The sequence below is a fragment of the Miscanthus floridulus genome, chromosome 4 (genome assembly GCF_019320115.1).
Source record: "Miscanthus floridulus cultivar M001 chromosome 4, ASM1932011v1, whole genome shotgun sequence".
NCBI lineage: Eukaryota > Viridiplantae > Streptophyta > Magnoliopsida > Poales > Poaceae > Miscanthus > Miscanthus floridulus.
In genome coordinates, this window is record NC_089583.1 from 89,813,577 (window position 1) to 89,823,745 (window position 10,169).

A 10,169-nucleotide genomic window follows, 5' to 3' on the forward strand; every position below is an offset into this window, starting at 1 on the left:
TGGTATCATGCCATATATATTGTCTTAATATTTCTAATTTTTGGCATCTTGATCGATTCATTTTCCACTAAAAATGGCATTTCTCTTCTTGAAGAAATGGATGTCTGTCGCTAAAGAAAAATGGGTTATCTTGAAGAAAAATGCAAAGCCTTATGTCCAAATAGTCTCAGAGAAATCATTGGAGGTTTATCAAACATCAAGTGACTTCATCAGGCCTCATCTTGTAAATGCACACCAAAGTTGCTGACCCCTATTTCCAGGTGCATCTCCAGCATTGAAGATTTTATGGTTCCGTGCCACAGTTTTTTCACCAGGTAACCCGGCAAAATCATTGATATATAATTGTTTGATCATATGTTTTTCAGGAAACCAAGAAATTTTCCAGACCATATATTGATCAAATTGCTACAGCTACTAAACCACATGTGTCGACGAAATATGGTCAGCAGTCTACCTAGGGTATGCCTAAGGTAGTAGATTATTGGCACACAGGTGCACAAGCTACAAACGAGATGGTGACGCAAGACAGACACAAGGTTTTATCCAGGTTCGGCCACCGTGAAAGCGTAATACCTACGTCATGCGTCTGATTGTATTGCTGTATGTAAAATGAGATGATTTTCGAGAGGGGTCCCCTGCCCGCCTTATATAGTCTGGGGGGCAGGGTTACAGATCTGGAAACTAATCCCAACTAGTTACAATTGTCATAGGTAGCCGGATAAAGATTCCTATTCTAACCGACTAGGATCTTGATTGATCTCCAAGTCTACCTTGATTTTTTGCACGGGACTCCGATCAAGTCTACCTTGCGTCGTCTTCTAGTGGGACTTCTAGTGGGCCGGACCCCCTGGTCCAGGCCGGCCCAAACCTAGCCGTAAGAGTATAGGGGTTAATACCCCCATAGCTAGTCCCCGAGCACCATGTATTATGTTGCGACACACCGTTTGATCTTCTTCGGCTAATGCGGTCTGTCTCCATGTCATCTCCAACTGGTTGAAACATTGACCAAGCAAATGTGTCAGTATTCTAGTCAGCACAGAGAGCAGTAGACCACGATTATAGCCGAAGATTCCGGTTGTCCGAAGAATGCATGGTGCTCTAAAGAAAAAAGAAAAAGATTTCTTTCCTGATCAAGTGTGCCCACTTGTATTTCTGAAAAGAAATGTAAGTGACCCTTGTACAGTAGTAGTTATGGCTAACAGTCAGAGCGTAGGGGTCGATAAAATAAGCACATTCACCACAAGGTGAAGTGTGCCCACTTAGTCCCCGAGCTTGGTAGTAGGTGACATAGGCACATGGTGCCAAGGTCTAAAAAGAATTCTTAGTTAAGTTGAGAATCCAATCGTCGTACAAGCGATACGAGCTGCACCGGCAGGTGCATCGTACCAATGTAGTCCCCGAGCTTACTGGAAGGCGAGGTATCAGCCTTGTAGCAAGGTCTAAGTGAGAAAAAATAAATGCCTCTCAACTGTATGTGAGTACAAATCACATGTAGCCGAGGAGAGCGGTCCCCAAGCGATGGTCGGAGAGTGGTCGGGGCAGTCCCCGAGCGTAGCATGGAGAAAAAACGAATCCCCAAGAATAACCGTAGTTGGGACAGTCCCCGAACACGAGGGCGGTCGAGACAGTCCTGAGCATGAGAGTGGTCAGAACAGTCCCCGAGCACGATGGTGGTCGGGACAGTCCCCGAGCACAAGGATAGTCGCGACAGTCCCCAAGCACGACGCAGTTGGATGACCCAACTAGACTTGTCGGAGAGTGGTCGCTACAGATGCCCCAGCTGGACTTGTCGACGAAAATAATTGACGATATTAACCTGTGTGGAGGTGCGACACCACCCGTACAAGGAACGCCGTCAACAAGTCAGCTAGGAGCGCCGTTATCTTCAAGCCAACCGGCGAAACCTGCGGTCTCGACCAGCCAGGCATCGACGGGGCCATCTTCTTTAGCTCGATCAATGCCAGAGTCCCTAAGACCCGAGCACGATGTCAGGCCCAGCGAGCAGCAGGCGCCGTGTGCCCCGACCAGCCAATAGTGTAGGCTATAGCTATAGAAGAAGATGTAGTTGGGTTATTGTAAACTTGGACCTTTTCAGGCAAGCGTGTAATAACGTACTTGTATATCAACATAAGCTTGTTTGTTGTGTAGAAAACGTGTTTAAGCATATCGGCTATAGGCATAGGATACTCATCTTTCGGAGTAGCTCTATTCAGATCTCTAAAATCAATACATACTCTTATCTTCCCAGAATCCTTCTTCTCAACAGGCACAATATTAGAGACCCACTCCACATACCTACATGGCTATATAAACCCTGCTTGCAATAGCTGATTAATCTCTTCTTTAATCCTATCATAAATTGTAGAATTAAATCAATGGGGTTTTTGCTTGAAAGGCATGAATCCTTTCTTAATAGGGAGCCAATGCTCAACAAGCTCTCGGCTCAATCCAGGCATCTCTGTATAATCCCATACAAAACAATCAACATATTCCTTGAGAAGCGTGATTAACTCAACTTTGTAATCGGCTTCCAAATTTTGATTAATAAACGTCGGCCAGGGCACAGAGCCATCCCCAATATCAACTTGTTCTAAAGGGCCGGCCGACGTAAAACCTTGGCCCAACTTATCGAGCTCATCAAAATCATCAATAGCCTCATAGGCATCGGTCTTATTAGCCCTATATTGGTCAACACGATGTTTTAACCATTCAACGTTAGCATCCATTACAATAATGATTACATGATGATATTGAGCCGATTATCAATTAGCTTCAAGGGCATAGGAACAAAACCTTGCCTGGTAACACTAATAAATTCAAAACTAGAAAGATCTCTACCAGATAAGCAAGCAATAGCATCATGCCCCCCGAGTGTAGGAGCATCGGCTGCAGCAACATCAGCCGATGAATCTGAATGCACGACCTCAACAGCATCTCCCACCCATTGGATGAGAAATTGGTGCAAGCTAGACGGCACGCAATGATTGGCATGGATCCAATCACACCCAAGTATCAAGTTATAGCTACCTTGCACGTCGGCGACGAAGAACACCGTGGCCAAAGTCTTGCTTCCAATGGTGAGCTTTATGTTAGCAACTCCTCTGGCCGGAATGGGAGCACCTCCTCCAACAGCGCTGATCATCATGTTGGTCTTGATCAGCTCCTCATCAGTGCCACCGAGCTTCTTGTAAAGCGGATACGGCATCAAGTTCACTATCGCCCCCACTGTCCACTAACATGCTATGGACCAGTGTGCCATTGATATAACCCTTCACATGTAGAGGCTTGAGATGGTTGATGGAGTCATCTAGTTTCTGAAATACAGCGCTTTCCGTTGCAAAATTAAATTCTACTGCCATGGAGTCATCTACCACAATGTAGTAATCAACATATAAAACAACTACATTGACCTCCACTCTCTCTCGAGTAGGCTCATAGTCAACCATCTCCTCATCAGGAACCTCAGGAACCTCCATGCCAACTAGAGTAGCAACAGTAGTAGCAAAATCATCAGAGGATACCTCAGAGGCACCCGGGACAGCAAGAATCAGCTCAGCTGACTCGGAAGCTGACTTAGTTGACTCTGGACCTTCTAAAGCAGTAAGAGCAGGCAAAGTCAGCTCAGCTGACTCAGGAGTTGGCTTAGCTGATTGGCTCAACACAGGAGTTCGCTTAGCTGACTCAGACTCAACTTAGCCGACTGGCCGGTAGTAGTAGTGGCGTTTTGAACTTTTGGAGGGATTTTGACCTGTACGGGGTTGAGGATTTCATTCTCCATCTTGGCATGCTTCTCCCTCTTCTGTTGCTTATGTCGGGCACGCTGCAATTTGCGCTGTTGAGTTTTATTCAACCCACAAGGACACCATACGGGTTGCCGGTACTTGGAATCTCCTTCGATGCGTTTCTTCTCTTCAATTCTAAAAACATCTTTAGGATCTTTGTCTTGCTTAGATGCCAGAATTTCTTCGATTATAATTGGCCCATCATGATTAGTGACGGGAGCTTCCATGGAGCCGATTGTGATAACCGATTGAGGCCTAGCTCTTGGTGGGGGAACGACAAGAATCTCAACCTTCTTAGGCACATAAACTTGCTGCATTGGTGCCTTTCTCGACTCTTGTGGAGTCAAACTCCTAGAGGTAATCACACGATCTTGACTTGTACCGCTAGAGCTTGATTGACAATTGTTCAATTGGCTAAAGACGGAGGGTCTTGGAATTGAACCAGTAGGATCTCCCCACCTTTGTTGGCTATGCTCGGGTGCTGCCAGAGGATACGGCACCCAAACTCCTTAAGGGCCCCATTGCGGTGTAATCGGAGGCAGAATCAGGGGACCCCAGTGAGAAACATGAGGAACAACTCTCTGGATGGAGTTGTTGGTTGCACCACCACTAATTGCTTGATCTTGTCATCTTTCTGCTTAGGCGGAGTAGACTCTCTTTTTTTTAATGACCGATTCTGGGAATCGGACTTTTGCTGCTTATAATTGGCCATGAGCCTATCAAAGGTGCATTGCTTCTTCATGAACTCTCCCTAGTTCTTCTTCTCATTTGCTTCTAGGTGCCAATCTCTGGTCGCTGTGGAACAAATGTACGCAAAACACGAATATCAGAGGCGTCGGAGCTGTTGGAACCAGGAGAGTTGGCTAAGCCGACTGGCGCAGTCGGCTTAGCTGACTTGGCTGAGATGGTGGCAGAGTCAGCTATGCCGACTTCTTGAGTTGGTTGAGCTGACTGGCCCTGCTGTGTACTGGAGTCGGCTTGGCCAACTGGTGGAGTTGGCCTAGCCGACCTCTGCTATGCCACTGTTGTTTCATACCACCGCTGCCTTTTCAAATATTGCGTTGATCCAGCAGTGATCTTCAACTTGATCTTGCCTTCATCATCCTTCTCAAGCACCACTTTGTGCCCCAAATTTGTTTCGACATTCGGTGCCACACGTGGTTCGCCGATAATCACGTTCTTGCCTTGGGCTTTATCGGCTTGCTCTGGACGAATCAAAACAGTGGGCACCCCTGCTTCAACCATGTACATCAAAAAAGGGGTCTTATCAACTTGCATTTTAGTAAGACTCAATCGTCCCTCATTAAGGGCCAATTGGACCTGCCGACGAAAAACATTGCAATCATTAGTGGCATGAGAAAAAGAATTATGATATTTGCAATAAGCCCTTCTCTTTAACTCATCAACTGAAGGCAATGTATAATTGATTCTAATATAACCGAATTTCAACAATTCATCAAAGATTCAGTCACATTTAGAAAAATCAAAAGTAAATTTCATTTCCTCATTCCGATTTTTATGAATTGGCTTGAGAGAAGGACAAGTAACCAACTTATTCTCTGCTGGCCATTTAATTTCAGCAGCTAAACATTCTTTATCATCATCATCAGAATCATCGGAACAATCACAAAAAAATGCACATTCTGACGATGAGATTTATAAGCATCACGAGACTCTTTAAAGCGCGATTCAATTGAAACGGCCTTTTGCATAAGTTGATTAACATTGTGAAACTCATAATGGTTAAGCTTTTCTCTAATACTAGAACGTAAACCAGCAAAGCATAAATTAGTTAAATCTCTTTCAAAAATATTTAAATGGAAACATCGGTTCTTAATCTCTCTAAATCGTTTGAAAAAATCATGGATGGACTCATCACGCCCTTGACGAACCGATGCAAGATGAGACAATCTTGTTTCATGAGCACCGCTATAAAAGTGATTATGAAATTTCTCTTCTAATTCAGCCCATGAACCAATAGAACAAGATGGTAATGAAGTAAACCATGCAAAAGTTGTGCCAGTAAGAGATAAAGGAAAATTACAAACTTTCATAAAATCATAAGCACTAGCCTCACCCAATTGTGCAAGAAACATGCTAATATGCTCCATAGTTGATTTACTATCATCACCACTAAATTTTTGAAAGTCAGGTACCCTCCACCCATCAGGTGTTTTCATGAAATCATAAGTAGAAGGGTACGGCTTTTGATAAGTATTCCTACTAGATTTAAGTTACACTCCTAAACTACTCTCAAGAGATTTAGCCAATTCATCCTTAAACCGATTCAAAGCATCATCAAAATTGGTAGTAGGAGCATTAGGAGTAACATTAAATGTAGGAATTTGGCTAGGTGACTTCGGTGGGTTTGGTAAAACATTATGCCCCGCTGAAGCTCTATTTGTTGATGCTCCATAATCGGTTCGAAGAGCTCGACCCAAACTTTGTGCACCAACACCTGTATGTGTAGATGTGCTAGCACCAGGTTGACCGGCCTTATCGATTTCAGATGCCGAAGGGGCCGATTGAAATTGGCTAGCGGAAGCATGAGAGGTTTGATTTTCATAAAAATTCAAAGGCATACCGAACTGAGGTTGCTGCATGGCACCCGATTGATCACAATTGGTTATTTTGCCCTCTAACTTATCCATACGTGCTTGAAGTAGATTAGAAAGATGATGAAGGTTATTACTATGCAATTTTCTTTCATCTATCAACATCTGAGCAAAATTGGCATGAGTAGGATAAGCATCAGTATTTACCTCCTCGTCATACTTAGCTTTTCCGTTGCCCTTCTCCTCGGCGCCTAAAGATTCAAAAGTGGTAGCATCGCCATAGGAGGGTTCATGGAACTGAGTGACCTTGTCGTGCTGATTCTTGGTGCAGCTCTCCAAGAAAGCCTTGACATCGGCATCAAGCTTGGCCTAAAGTTTCTGGCGCAACTCATCTGGAAGCTTGTCCATGGATTGAGGAAAGATCATGTTAGCCTCATTGAAGGGGCTAGTCTTGTCACCCTTGTCGGTGGTAGCACCATCGTTGCCTCCCATGTTGCTAGTAGATTGATTCTTGATTCGCTTCGCTGTCCCCAGTGGAGTTGCCAAAAAGTATGTTGACGTTGAGGATGATCCCAAACCAACACACCAGCAGGGCCTTGGACACCCAAAGAGGTTGCACATAACCTGCAACACAGCAAGAACACGACGTAATCGATCAAACCAATCTAAAGATCGGTGAGACCGATGTAGAGCTTGTTCTTGGCCGGAAAAGCTCCCGAACTTCTCCCGGGAAGACCCGTCAGGGAGGAGCATGTGGAGGATCTCCTAGGACCAGCAAGGCCACCTAGGATGCCACTGAATCTCACCAGGAAACTCAACGAATAGCAAGAGGGGTTGAGAGAGGGGAATTAGGGTATAAGGAGTTGATAGATTGGTTTGTATGACGATTGGATAGATGGGAACTCAATCGGCCATGATCCTCTTATATATATAGAGGGGGTGGTCTTATCCCAGTAGAAAACCTCTCCAAGCCTTATTTTCCAAGTTTCCTATGAGTTTAATACAGTTTGGATCGGAATCCAAAAGGCTAGATCCGAACAGGATTTTCTGTCAGGTATGTCGAAAGTCCAGTCGGAAGTCCCGACTTGGGTCGGAAGTCTCGACTTGGGTCGGAACTCCCGACAGTTAGAACTTCTGAATTTTTTCTAAACTCCTAACGTAGGGATAAGCCCAGACACCCAAGCAGATTTCTTTAGGCTTCTCGGAAGTCCCGACACAGGTCAGAACTTCCGACAGTCGGAAGTCCCGACTTGGGTCGAAACTCCCGACACCGAGGCATCTTTTCGAGGGCATAACTTCTTCATCCGGACTCCATATTAGACATTCCATATATGTTTCTTGACCATCTCAATGAGAGGAACACAATGGTGAAGTCCGTTTCACATTTTAACAACTTCACAAAATGAACATTTTTTGTTGTCAACAATGGTCATCGGAGACATAAGCTTCGGTATGCTGACAAATAAACCATTGATAAACATTGTCTTTGGTGTGCCGTATTATAGTTGAAGAAGGTACGACCATTATTGGTTCCCTATAATACAAATCCATTTTATTTGCTGGTTTGAAAACAAAATGATTTTGTTGTTGTATAAATATTGTTTGGCTTTCCAAGGCACTTTGAGTTCTTGACTTGAGTATTTGATTCTGTACCGTGTAGATCATGGAAGTTTGACCATGTTACCTTTCACTGATGAGTTCATTGTCAAGTATAGACACAATGATCCATCATCGTCGAACCTTGCTGTGTATATACGAACTATACAATACACACAAGAACTGTGTTTCTGCCCCCATTGTGTGTGAAGAGTTGTGGTTGTGGTGTTTTTCATCAGATTAGGGACCACGAGCTTAAATCTGTGGGTGTTCATTTCATAGGTTATTTGTTGTAGCATTGTGCATGTGTTTGAGCTTGTGTAATTTTGATTCTTTTGTCTCGCATTTGTTGATAACTTCAGCTGTAGCTTCCACTCGCTGTAAAAGTTTATCTTCGACATTTGGATGTTGTGGTTTGGAGAAACTCTAGTACCAAGAAACCTTAGTTTTAGAAACAAGAGAAATGGAAAAGAGGTCTAGAGTGGAGTGATTAAAAGTTCAAAAGACTATAGTTTTAAAATACTTACTGTAGTTTTTGAATGTACCATCCAAATATTTCATGGCACTTCAAAACCATGGTAGTTGCATCCAAACAGCGCGTTGCTGCACTACATGGCTGTATATATTTGTGTGAACTGTGAGTCTAATGTTTACGCATAATTGCGTAAGCCCCTAGTCTACCTCGAATCTGCTTGATGTTTCTTCAAGGGAAAATCCAAATCGAAGCTACGAGCATGTCCCGGTGTTGGAGCAAATCTAGTAGGCGGCACTACCACAAAATCGATTTTTAGGGGCGGCTCATAACCATTTGTAGGGGCGGTTTGGCTAGCCGCCCCTACCAAACTGTCTCTATAAATCATGCATTTGTAGGGGTGGTTCCCAGGCCACCCCTACAAATCAATTTGTAGGGGCGGCTCGTATTACCAGCCGCCCCTACAAATCGATCTGTAGGGGCGGCTGTAGTACTAGCCGCCCCTACAAACAGGTATTTGTAGGGGCAGTTCAATCTAGAACCGCCCCTACAGTACGTTTTTCCGCAAAAAAATTCAAATTTACAATTCAAAATCTCATTGCCGAACGTCCCACGACCAACGTTCCAAATCGCGTTCGCGTTGCCGAACGCCCCACGACCAACATTTCGAATCGCGTTCGCGTTGCCGAACGCCCCGTGACCGCGACTACAAGTACAAGAGTATTCTATAAACTACAATTACAAGTCCAATTCACAAGAATATATACAATCCATCATTAAATATACAAATTCCATACACATTTTTATCAACGTCCTAGAGCTAGCCTTTCAGTCTCATGAAGATGTTGGTACTGAGGATTTGTACCTAACTCAGACTCTCGGTCATGGTAGGCGCCTCTGACATGTACAATCTGGTCCAATATGAAGTTGCAAAGGTCATCGATGAGCTCTAAGAGTTGGTCATCCTTGTATGGGTCTCTTTTCATTCCTTTCTCTTCTCTCCACTACAAGAGAACAAGTTTCGGTTTAGTATTTCATACCATATATGAAGTTTTTATACTACGGGTGAAGAGATTCAAACTTACCCTTAAGGAGTGTCTCCTGTAGGCACCGGTGTTACTCATCATAGAACATATATAGTATCCACAATGTACACTCCTAGGCTTCTACTTGGGGCACTGTGTGTTTTGCATATGAAAATGTTAAGTAATGCTTTTGACAGCCATGTAATGGAGTACTAAAGAAGTAAGTTACACTTACCGCACATAGTGTTTTTATAGCCAGCTTTTCCTTCCTTGCTGGATCATGCCTTCCATGATGATTAGTGACATAAAACCTAAATGCCCTGTTCGAATTATTTTAGCAAATACAACTTGTTAGTATCTAAAAGTGAACGTTACAAGTATGTATACAAACATATAAGCTAATGAGGATTGTTGATATGTATACGTCTTGAGAATCGATATGAAGTCTTTGTATGAGATCTATGCTAGTGGGGAAGCATGCTTGTATGAGATCTATGCTCGTTGGGAGAACATGCAAGTACCAATCATGGAACCTTCTCATTCCAAGTGGTAGGCGCTGGATGTCCTAGTTTGGTAGGAAGGGCTTGCCTCTTTCATATGTTTTTAGACAATCCTTTGACCATTTGATGGCATCAATATTTGGATACTGTTTTGTAATTTGGTGGAGTTTGCTAGTGATGGCCTCCTCAGAACCCTGTAATGGGACTTTTTTAACTTGGTTCTCAGGCTTGAACTGGTC

At 43.7% G+C, this 10,169-nt stretch overlaps 1 pseudogene; it reads left to right on the forward strand.

The window, feature by feature from the left end:
- The window catches only part of LOC136548788 (spindle pole body component 110-like), a 37,627-nt pseudogene extending 37,169 nt beyond the window's left edge, over window positions 1–458 (forward strand).
- Window positions 459–10,169: the final 9,711 nt, after the last annotated feature.